Source organism: Silene latifolia, chromosome 6, assembly GCF_048544455.1.
Source record: "Silene latifolia isolate original U9 population chromosome 6, ASM4854445v1, whole genome shotgun sequence".
NCBI classification, from domain to species: Eukaryota; Viridiplantae; Streptophyta; class Magnoliopsida; order Caryophyllales; family Caryophyllaceae; genus Silene; species Silene latifolia.
In genome coordinates, this window is record NC_133531.1 from 80,067,469 (window position 1) to 80,080,701 (window position 13,233).

General features: G+C 34.9%; 1 pseudogene; it reads right to left on the bottom strand.

The window, feature by feature from the left end:
* Window positions 1–675: 675 nt before the first annotated feature.
* LOC141588269 (peroxidase 12-like) lies at window positions 676–2,024 on the bottom strand (annotated as a pseudogene).
* Between the last annotated feature and the right edge of the window lie 11,209 nt (window positions 2,025–13,233).

Here is a 13,233-nt window from a genome sequence, read left to right on the forward strand (position 1 = left end):
CACTCACTAGAAACGCTTCTAGTGACCGATATTCAGCCTCGGCTGATAACCGCGATACCATTGGAAGTATTTGTGACATTGAGGTATGCCAAGATGAAAGTATGGAAGTATTTGTGACATTCAGTCCGTACTCCATATGACCATATCGTCAACAACCGTGTTTTCGACGAGCGTATAAAACACTTATACATCGAAGTTGATTGTCATTTCGTTGGTGCGGCTATGAAGCAATGCAAAGATTAGATGTCCTTATGATCCGACAATTAAATTAGTTTGATACTTCTACAAAGATTTTGGGCAAGCTCAGTCGACTCCCATAGTAGGTAGAGTCTTCATATTAGGAATCTTCTTCTTAGCTGATATTATCCGCCATAAGAATGAGAAGGTAGGTAATTCCATAAAGGCATATAAAGACGATTATTGAGAAATGAATAATAGAGTACAAGCTAGTATTATTTTAACGGGCCACGACAATTAGCAACAGTATTCGTACTATATTGAAATCAATTTTGTTGACGAAACGAGGTCTTGATTTTATTTTCTCCATGGTAATAGTAATATGCGGCCACAAGTAAAGACCCGATCAAACACATGGTACGATATCAAATCCACACACAACATATATAGTAGCAACTTACATACGGAGTACTACATAGACATTACATTATAGGAGTATTATCTTGTATCTTGTCCTCTTTGTGATGACTTAACTCCTTCATCCTCATTCTCGTCTACCACAGACCACAATCCCATACCACCAAAGATTCGAGGAGCGAGCAATTTGCGGATTTCGCCTTGCGTACCCGTCAATACATTAAGCTGACCCATCTTTAACATCCCTATTATAAACTTCTCAAAGAAAAGGGATTGATTTAATGCAAAGCTAATGACAATATTCTTAGTCCTTGAATCGGTAAATAATGTCTGATCCGACGTAAATAAACCTTGTCGATTCATAAGGTCGATATAGTACTTGTTGTCGAAAAAGTTAGGGGTGCGAATATCCAATACAGTCGTGTTAGTGGTGTTTGCAAATTTGGACAGGTGAGTTTGAGGTTTTTAGCGAATGTTTGGTCCATGTTGGGGTCTTGTGTAGGGTAGAGTCGATTGGTGAAAGACGTCTGATGGCCTTTACCGATTGTGTGGCCTCGAGAGGGCCACAAGATCGGTGGCATCGAGGTTCTTGGTGGCGAGTGAGTGAGTTGAGGAATTTGTGTTGTGTTGGATGTAGGTGGTGGAAGATTTGCTAAGGTTACACTTGTAGATGCAAAGTTTAGACCATCCCTTCTTCCTAAGGGTATAGCGTAAAACGGTCCGCCTGCCTGTCAATTCATAATAACAAGTTGTTAGAAATTCAGCTAAAAAATTACTCTAGATAGATACAAGGTGTACAAGTCGTTAACATTACCAGCAAGACAGATTCACGAGCTGCAAGTGCGGTGATGTCAGCACAAGACACAACCCTTTGGCCACAATTAGCTTGCACAAGGGCTTGAAGGTCATTTATGATCTTAAAGGCTTCGGGCCTCAACGTTAAGTTCGGAGGTGCATTCTTCTCGCTTGGTCCGCTAGCTGATCCATCCAAAAGCACCGATCCATCGCATCCCTAATAACATATTCGCACAGATTTGTTACCTACGATTGCTACTACTAAAAATAAAATAATATGACTTGGGACAAAGTCGATATATAAGAATATGATACCTGAACAAAGCAATCGTGAAAATGAAGACGGAGCAAGCAGTGACTTGGGTAATATCATTCATAAAAACTTGGAACAGATGGTTTCTAATAATGAACTCCAAATTAGGACAAGACGACCAAGAAATGAGAAAGACAACCCGGTGTAACCGGTACATCTACTTGAGGCTTTGATATTACTCCTACTAAGGATGACATTACTAGGAGAAGAGCAATAATAGAGCCCATTTTTGTTTATTCTTCTCCTTTTTGGTTCCTACTCCACTCAAGTGTTTCGTTTGTGTTTGGTATTATTTCCTTAGTTGAAGCCAATTTATAAGGTAAAATAGTACAGTAAATTATTGAAATTTCTTTGGAATTCCCTGATTTTCTTAATGGTTAGTTGATGACTTGATGTTGAGGATGTCACCTAGGATGGACTATTGGTTTATCTATTTCTCTTTGTATACATGTGTTCAGATGTATGTAATTCCACATTTTCATTTCGCGGCATCTCACCATTAGCGTAAAACTCTTTATGACACAATTTAAAACAAGTAGTTTTATATATGCAAATTTTTATAGGAGACGATCTCAAATCAATTAGTCCTAAATCTTTCAGACTCGGACTTATGTCCTAACTTTTTCAGACTCGGACTTATTGTCAATAGTCATATATTTACAGTATAGTCGTATACTTATTTAAAGTTATGCACGTTTACTAAGGACTAGTCACGTTGCATGAGAAAAAGGATTACGCATCTGAGGTAGTACCTCAGACTTTGTAGTTTTTGAGCATATACACAATTTTTTCTGAGCATATTATCATTTATAAATATAGTTTTTGAGCAATATTATATTTTTTTAGTGTAATGTTTTAGTAAATGTGCTCAAAAACTTTATACTAAAGCAGAACTCAAAAACTTTAAAATAAAACTCAGAAAATAAACAATAAGAGGTACTACCTCAGATGTATAGTCTATGAACTGAACGTTGCATATCCAACCCTTAATACAACTTTACTTTAACTATTAGGAGTATATCTCAATGATTTGTGAAACGCCAAAATTATATAAGAGCAATAAATTTGGAACAAAGGATGTACAATTGTAGATAAGTACGTACACGACATGTTAGTTTATATGTAGTACTCCCGGCCTTATTTACCTCTATTCAAATTTAAATTTGCCGTTTTCGTATTTGGTTGCCACTTTAAAAACGGGTGTATTACAAATTTCTATAAATTAAGAAAATGGAGTTGTTTGGTTACTCAAAATTATGTGAGTTATCTTTTTCCACGAATTGTCAACTCCTTCATGAATTGTATTACCTAGTCTTGTCGGCCAGGTAATTGAAAACTCCAGCATGCATTTAATTCTAGGATGTCAATCAGACGTTTTTTGAGCAATTCATAATTCATGTGTTTTCTAAACTAATGGAACTTTTATTCTCCGATGACAATTAAACGAGCACTAAAACATTAAAGGGTACATGATTTGAAGAAGTAGATCATGTGTTATTTTCCATCAAAACTTCACTACAATTTGTTACACATGCATGTAGTCCAATAATTTTGTAGCATTAAATCTTTCATAGAACAAATATATACGCCGTAATATTTTAAGAAGTTAAACTAAAATTTTAGAAAGAAAGGGGATAAACGAACATGGTATATAATATGGAAGAAAGAAAGCGGTGTAAAATCTGGAAGTTGTTGAAAGATTACTCCCTATTGATTTGCCGACTACTACGCAAAAGCAAAGACTTGTAACGTAATTAAAAGTTTAAACAAGTGTTTAAAATGTTCATTTTACATGGAACTGTGTCGTTTTGTAGGATGTGTTATGTAACCATGTAAGAAACCATATATCTTTGTCCATTACTGTGATCATAACACTGTCAACTATACACGTTACACGCAGACTTACTGGACTAATATCGTCTTATTAATTTTGTAGGCATTTTGCAACCTGATTTTTAGGGATATCACTAGTAAGTCTATTAACTTTGTTCTTATTTTCTTGTGCATCTTGGAAATAAAGTCCCAACTGCTACAACAACTTAGATGACTTGCTATGTATATCAATCAACTCAAGCTTCCACCTCTAATCGACACTGTTCTTGTACATTTTCTCATAAACGGGTCATTCGTACTCCATCTTATTATGTTTCGATGTCGCATGTTTAGGTCGGGTCAGCCCAAATGTGCGGTTAATTGAATAATCGATATTGCCTTGTGCCATCAGATAGTGCTCAATTTGATATTGAGAAAGTCCAACTAAGTTATAGTTATTCGATTATGATTATGTTTTGGTTTTAGTATAACTAAATATAGCCCATGTTTTTTTTAGCGAATTTTCATCAATAAAAAATCTTACGATACCAGCAAAATATGTCAAATCGAGATAATAAAAAGTATAACTTTGGTCATTAAGTGGTTTTCAAACTTATCACTTATTAATTGTAAATATGAAGGATGTGACTCACAAACATAAAACATGATACATCCCACTCCATTCAAAATTAATCCATAAAGGGGAAGAAACTTATTTAATTTGATTTCTACTTCTGACTCAAACTTGTGGTGATAGATCAAATCTTGTTCTCCAATGGAACAAAGATTATGGATAAGTGAAACTAACCAATAGCATAAGAGACACGACAGTACGTAGAGTGACTAAAAATATTTTTGAAAGTATTGTTCAATCTTCTTGCACTCAATTATCGAAATGAAAAGCGAATTCATTATCGCAAGCAGGTAGACTAGTTCTGGTAAATGCTAATTTAGCCGCGAAGGGAACTTTTCAAATGTAAAGCTTCCTTCTTCCTTCATCAATCCATAATAGATTAGATAAAATTAATCGAGACTTTCTCTGGAATAAGAATCCTTTTCAGCGCTCCCCTAAGTTGATTGGTTGGTATAAAGTTTGTTTACCGAAATCAGTTGGTGGATTGGAGATAAAATCTTCTGAAGCAGCTAATAAAGCTCTTCAAATGAAACTCTTATGGAAAATTCTTAAGGATAAGGAAAGCATATTGTGGACACAGGGTCTCACGGGGGCGCTTGGAAAACAAGCGTTTGCATATGTGGAGTCGCCAACAATTTATTGTGGAAAATTGGAAACCGTTCGAATACCTCGTGTCATGTCAAGACACAAAGTAATGACATGAACACTAAGAACTCGTTACCCTTAGCATTCTATGTCTAGAATGACTCTCGTGGATGCCAATGAATACAGATGTTCACAGAGATCTTGAGTAAGGGGTGATGGTACGTATTAGGAAGTTCTTTTAATGAACACCTAATTCCGCCCGCCTCGATAGCGGCCTCTACTAATGATTAGGGAAATCGTTTGTACTTGATATGTTGTCGATTATATGCATGTAATTCAACATCCAACGTTTTAATCTTAGCATGTGAATTAAACTAAGTCGGTGAATAATTAATTAGCACTCATTAATGTCGAAATAGGGTTTAGAGTTAATTACATGTGAAAACAAGTAAACATCCATGATAACATACAATAAGTAAATAAAGAAATAAATTACAATGATTTTACTGATTTACGTCATAAACATGTTCAAAAGAGTTTTAGAAATAAAAGAAAAAAATAAATGAAATAAGGAAAATTAGACAATTGGAAAAAATAAGGAAATTGAAAAATAAGGAAAATTAAAAATAAGTAAATTTGGAAAATAAGAAAAATTGGAAAACAAAAATAAAGATATAAAATAGAAAATAGAAAATATGGAAAATATGAATTATATGGAAAATATGTCGAATTATGGCGATAATAAGAACAATAGTTAATTAAAATCCTAATTAGAAACCCTACGTCAAAACGAGAAGAGTTCAGAGGCAGAAGCCAACTTAGAACAGGCGCAGCATCTGCTGCGTCCTCTGGAAGAGGCGCAACACTTCCTGCGTCTGTTCTCCAGTTGGATTCTGATTGTGAAAGTCATACTCGTGGGTTGTAATGTTCGTTAGTAATTTTAAGGCCAATTATTGATATTAGAACTCGAGTAGAAGTGATTTAGCAGATTACATACATACTAATGTTGTCATAAAATGATAAAAATGGATTTGAAACGATTTATTACAGGTTAGATATTATTTACGATGCCGGAATTGATTTATATACAAAACTTGAATTTAAGTTGAAATTTTTTGAAAAGGATTCATAAAAACTAATTTGAAAATTATTAAGTGAAATAAGGTAAAGAACGAAGAAAGAAAAATAAAAGACGAAAGGAACAAAAACCCGAGGAAGAAGAAGAAGTGCAGCAACAGAAAGCAACCCCTCGAAGAGGCGCAGCAGATGCTGCGCCCTTTCCAAAAGGCGCATCAGTTGATGCGATACGCCAGATCTGTGTTATTTTCGTTAAAAGGTTTTAGAAAAGGTGATTTCAAAAGACGCTTTCGAGCATGCTTATGACATAAATTCCTACATTAATTATAATACAGAAAATAAATACAGAATTAAAATGGGATTTTACACCCTCAGACTTACATGTTAGCATCGCGAGATTTAACTAAATCAGTTTTTTAGTGGTAACTCGACTCGAACTTTAATGCAAATATGAAAGTGCCCTTGAAAAAGGATTTTAATAAATTGAATTATTGATTATGGTCTAGTGGTCAAATTGGTCGGTCATGCAAACGTGACTGGTTGTAACACCCCGTATTTTATAATAATATTTTATTATAAAAGTATTTTATTAAATTAATTATTTCGAAGTGTATGTATGTATTTTGGAAATATTTATATTTATCGTCTTCGTTCTCTATTTTATTATTTCTCGTTTTAATCTACTTTTGATTGAGTTAAAATGTATGTGGACGATTTTACTATTTTAATTTAATAAATACTTTTGTATTATAAGGCCTCCTTGCGTTTTAATATGGTCCAATCCATCTTGGAATCAGATAATCCATTGCATGAGTTAATAGACCCAAAGCCCATTAGTTAATCCTCTTACAAATACAAAACCCTAAGCTAGCAACTAGGTTGCTCTCCATATTTCTTACATGAGACGTGCGTAGACCTGGCAAAATCAACCCGACCCGATTGACCTGACCCTAAAAAGTTGACCCGAGACCCGAAGTGACCCGAACTACATCACCCGAATATGTCCCGAAAACCCGAATTGACCCGACCCGACCCGACCCGAACATGACCCGAGCTTTCTTGACCCGTGCTGGCCCACCCCGAAAATGACCCGATCCGAAACCACTAAACCCGAAAATGTCCCGACAAAATATAACTCAAATTGAACCGAAAAGACTTGAAATGACTATTTCTCTATTATTCATTGACCCGAAAATGACCCGACCCGAAACAATCCGACCCGCTTGACTCGAAATAGACCCGACAACAAACCCGAAACACGAAAAGACCCGTCCCGTCCCGAATTAACTCGAACTTAACGAGAGACCCGAATTGGCCCGACCTGAACCCGACCCGTTGACCCGTTTTGCCAGGTCTAGACGTGCGACGCCTCTTCCTCCTTTTCTCTCTTTTGTTCTTGTTTTCTCCCTTTGATTCCATTGTTGAATATCTTTTCTTCTTTCAAACTCATACACAAATTATATTTTCATAATCCTTGTTCTTATCTTTACAACATATTCATCTCCAAATAATTTTATGGGGATTATTTGTATGGACCTTTTGACCTACCTTAAGGTCTCTTATTTTAATGGATAAAGAAGAAGAATAGTCTTTCATGGCGTTTTCAAGGGTTTCGATTTGTGCCTTTCTTTAAAGTCAATTTTTCGGACATGGACACGTGTTGGAGACAAGTTTTGATGATCGTGTCTTTCATGGAGGTTTTCTTTATTGCGGTCTTTAATTGCTAAAAAAGTAACTAGGTATTTTCCTTTAATTGTGTTTATGCCAATTGATGTAATTAATGTGATTTAATGATTGATTTGTATGATTAGTACATGTTTGGTTGTTTATTGTCATGTTAATTATGTCTTTCACATGTTCGTACATGATTTAATGCTTTAATTATGTCTCGTATATTGTTTACATGTTTATTATGGGTGTCATAAACGCAATTAGGGTTTACGAATCAAACCCTAGTGGCGGCATGATAGGCGGCCAAGAGTTCTCTCCAAAGTTATAGCTAAAGCTAGTATAACCTTGATGATGATTCAAGTGTTATAGCTGAAGTTAGTACAACTTTGGGTTGTTGCTCTAGTTATGGCTGTTTGAGGTATACCTTGGAAACATGCTTCAAGTTTATAGCTGAAGCTACTATAACGTTGAAGTATGAGTTAAGGTTATAGCTGGAACTAACGTACCCTGAGATTATGGCTCAAGGTTATGGTTGGAACTAGTATAACTTTAAGTTTTGTGTCAAGGTTATAGTTGAGGTAAGTATAACTTCAAGTCGTATATGTTGAAGTTATAGTCGATGTTACAATAACCTCGCATCTAGAGTTTTATGTTATGGTTCGGGTTACTATAACATTGAATGGTGAATGTTAAAGTTATAGCTAAAGTTACTATAACAATAGTTGCTTATACTTGTTTCATATGTTGTATTGTGTTCAACGTTTTATGTCCTTGTGTTGCATATATCTTTGGTTACTCTTGTTCGTATGATAAGTAGGATGGTCAGTTATACTATCCTATGAGTTGAGTCGTGATGTTGTTCACGCATGTTAGTACAGTCGGTTATACTGTGCATTTGTTTGTTGGCTAGTTTGAATAGATTACGGTAGTTACGGTTATGTGCTATCGGAATGAACCAAAGCCACCCGTTGATGCGGGGTTTATTTGGTTTATGTTCGGGATTGGGCAGAGGCAATGGTTATACGCTCTGTTCCCCGAGTATCGTTCGGTGTACAATTATTGCACCGAGAGCCTAGCCAGGTCTTAGACATATAGGCAGTGGTTATACGCTATACATAGTACCGTGGAGGCAGTGGTTATACGCTCCACACCGATGGAGGCAGTGGTTATACGCTCTGTCAGCTAGAGGCAGTGGTCACTACTACAAATCCAGGCAACTACAACGCCCCTTTAACAACGATTATTCACGAAAATCACAATAGACGTTGTAGAATGTATGGCGCGAATTTTACTAAAATAAATTACAACGGGTATGGTTATAAAAACCGTTGTTATTAGTTTTAACAACGGGTCACACATGCACAACCGTTGTTAATAATTTGGCGCAAAATTGGCGCAAAGTTAGTGAAAAGTAATCACAATGGTTATTGTTTACAACCGTTGTTAAAACATATTTCACAACGGTTGTTGTTTAATAACCGTTGTCAATACCTTCCATACTATAAACCACACAAACAGAAGTCTGCTGCAGCCACAAAACATAATAACCCTTAATACACAAACACAAACACAAATACAAACACAGCAGACAAACAAACACAAAACACATACACACTCTCTTTCTCTCTTTCTCTCTTTCTCTCTTTCTCTCTTTCTCATCGTCGCTTTATCTTCTCGCCGTCACTTTTGATTTCATCGTCTATTACGTTCTGTATTTATCAGGTAAATCTCGCAAATCCTTTGTTAGTTTCATCGTCATTATTTTCTTTTTCTATTTATTTCTTTTGCATGTATGTGTTTGTATCGACCATTATGTTATTTGTTTAAGTATTGTTCGCATAATTAGTTAGTAAAACAATGAAGAAGCAAGATGAAGAAGTAAGATAAACATAATTAATATATATATATATATATATATATATATATATATATATATATATATATATATATATATATATATATATATATATATATATATATATATTTATAAATACATAAATTAAAAAAAAAAATTACATATGTAAAAATGCAATTCTTATATTTTCATTGAGGATCTTATTCTGCTCTATCGTATCCGTCCTCTCCTCCTTGGCTATTTGGAGGTTAGTTCGGCGATTCTATATCGTCATATAGCCGCAACTGCTCTTTGCTCCGTCAAGCCATCTTCTTTGGCGTGCTTGGTGCGGATCGAGCATCCGCAAGGTAGCTCCTGAAACTTTCCTCAATATGGAGGAACCGGCGGATGAAGTTGTTGTTGTTCTCGATCATGGTAAGAGTCTTAAGGATGAAATCATTCATTTTGTTGGAGTTTTTTGAGTTTGTTTTGAAAGATTAAGTAGAGTTTGTTTTAGCAGTTAGGGTTTGTAGATGAATATATTGAGATAATGGAAATGTTAGTTGAGATATGCAATGTATTTATACTAAGCAATGTGTGGGTTGAGTTGCTTTTTAATTAATATATATGTTAGGAAGTTGTGCCATAATCATCATCATATCTCTCAATAATGCTGCTTCAAATCTTATTACTAACCCTTCTCATTCCATATTATCCGTTCATATGTACAGTGATGTCAGTAATAATGCATGCATCGGAATTCTAACAGGCCGTAATTATGCATGCATCTAGTAATATTTAATTTAATTTTTTTTATTTTTTAAGAACAAACAACAACGGTTATTTTAAAACAACCCGTTGTCTTTAGTTATAACAACGGTTTTGTATATTAAAACCCGTTGTTATAACTTTCCCCCCAAAATTGAGTCACACTTTCCACAACGGGTTTTTATACATAAAACCGTTGTTAATAGTTTTAACAACGGTTTCCTTAAGAAAACTAACCGTTGTTAAAACCTTCTACAACGGACGCTTTAACAACGTCCGCTTTTTTATATAACAACGGTTTTTGACCGTTGTTATAGCCTGTATCTGTAGTAGTGGGTTATACGCTCTGGCAAGTTAGAGGCAGTGGTTATACGCTCTAACGGGCGTTCGTTCTATTCGCTATGCTTGATTGTTAGCTTTGTGCCTTCTGTTGCTGTGGATTGTGTGTTACCGTATTCGCTATGCTTGATTGCTAGCTTTGTGCCTTCTGTTGCTGTGGATTGTGTGTTACTGTATTCGCTATGCTTTAATGCTAACTTTGTGCCTTAAGTTATTGTGGGTCGTTTGTCGCTATTAGTCTTGTAAGTGTTCATGGTCTAGTGGTTGCATATGGTCTAGGTTTGCATGATTACATTCGTCTAAGGTTGTTTGAGTCATGGTAAGCTGAGTTGGGTTTTCATGAGAATAGATGGTCTCGCATGTTTACTGATTTTACATTTTAATTGTTAATGATTGTTGATTATATTCAATTGTTGTAAACATGACTGGGAGAGCATCTAGTTACTCCCGACTGATTGTCGACCCCCATTCTCAGGTTGCTCAGATGTTGCTGGTTGGTTGATGCTTGCTTGGGGAATGTGCAAAGCGAGCTTAATAATAAATAAGAGTTTGCTTTTAAGTTTTAAGAACCTTTTGAATAATGTATTAGTTTGGTTTTAGATTTAGTAGCGAACCGGATTGGTCAGGTGTTTCCGCCACCTTGACCCTTTTATCAGTATCGTACTCTGATATTCATTTAATATAGGTTTTCCCTTTGTTTTATAATCCGGGTTGTTACAGTTGGTATCAGAGCGAACACGCTCCCAACTCTCGCTTAGTTGATGACTAAAATAAATTGACTTAGTAAATGAGTGAGAATAAATGGGGTAGAAACAATTAAGGGCTTGTTTGTTTATGCGTTAAATGTTTCTTATAATTATTAGTTGTGTTACATGTGTTGTTTATGCACATGTTTATTTATGCCATAATGTTTCATATCTTTATTAATTGTATTACATTTGTTGTTTGTGTACTTACTTTTCATGCCCTAACGTTTCGCATCGTTATTAATTATATTACATGCTTGTTCATGTACTTGTTTGTTTATACTTTATTGTTCTTCCTATCGTTATTAAGTGAAGTGTTATTCATGTACTTACTTGCTTATGCCATAACATTCCACATTGTTATTAATTGCATCACATGTTTTGTTCACGTATTTGTTTGTTTTTGTCTTAATGTATATCGTCATTAATTGTATTAAATGTATAATTTATGTATTGTGATGTTTATGACTTAATGTTTTGTTTCGTCATTAATTGTATAAAATGTGTTTTCATGAACGGCTTTTCGAGCATGTTTTGTTGATTTGAAAGGTGGTCGAATTTGAAAAATGTCCTTTCCATTTTATGTGTCATGCGTTTTGGTTATATGTCGGTCAAAACTTTTAATCCTTGGTAACCCGAGCTTTACTCTTATCGTACTTTCATCCTTTTGGATCTTTTGGTGATGTTGTCCTTGTTTGAGGTGATTTCGAGGTTGATTCCCTTGTGGTTTCTTGAGGAAACAAGTTATGATTGATGGTAGTTATTTGGATGTTGAGGTATGAAAGAAAAGAACGTTTATATTATGAATTTATTAACGAAGAGTTTACTTTGGGATTAGAGGTTTTTGAGATGAAGTTTCCTTTGGGATTAGTGGTTTTTAAGTCCTTTTATGTGATTGAGAAAATCCTTTTGATGATAAAGGTTGGCGATATTTGGCATAAGATGTATGATTGTGGTTTGACAGTTTCATTAGAAGTGAGAGACATGAAAGGTTTATTTATCTTGTGATATTATTTGGGAATGTTGAGGCTTATGCTCTTAACTGTTGGAAATGTTGGATTTTTGTCTGATGTTAAGGAAAAATTTATGCGAGTTATTTATGGATCGAGAGTAGAATAATGGAAATGAATTGAATGTTATTGTGGAGAGAATGAGCTTGTTGGGAATATTGGAGATTTTGCTTATCTTTTAAATGGAATACCATATTTGAGGAATAAGAATCGTTAATGACTATTAGTGAGTTATGAATGATTTTATGATTTATCCGTTAAGGAGTTATTGATTGATCATACGTTTTTAAGGATGGGTTGAAAGAGACAAACTGTAATTTATGGATTTGGGAGATGTTAATGTTAAGGTGTTCTCGCGTTGACTTAGTGAATGGCCTTGTCGACGATGGTTATAATGAATCGTGGTGTTCATCTTTTGAGGGTATGGAGATTGCTATGGATTAATTCATTAAGTGTGATTAGATGGAGTTCTTGAGAGTGGAAGGACTTGAGGGTTGATGTCGTACGAGTTTATAATTTTGAGAGTTGATGATCTAAGGAATGTAGGGATTGTTAAGGGGCAATTATATAGAGGTTGTTGGTCCCGAGGTTTTATGGAGATATGATGAAATGATGTTACGAGATGTTGTTACCTTAAAAGATGATTGTACGATATTTGTAAGACCTTGGTCATCGTGCCTTATTTATTTTACCTTATGTTAAGGTGTCATATTCGGGTAAATAGAATTGTTTTTGATTCGTCTATTCTTGTCATCCTTGCACGTGTTAACCATACCTCTTCTATTTGAGTTTTCAGACCAAAGGTTTCTTTCATCTTTGTCCCATCTCTGTTTTATATATCGCTACTCTTTATTTGTTCTTTATTTCAACTCCAACTCCTTCTTCTTTGAACTTTTGAAATTTCCCTTTTCACATTGATTTCTCTCTGAGCTTATACATCCTAAAGTTATGTGTTCTTTTGCCTTGTGGTATTGCACGAAAATGTTTTGTTTTGGTCTGCAAGTTATTTATTCTTTCATGGTAACTTGAAAATGTTTGAAATCTCTTTAGAGCTA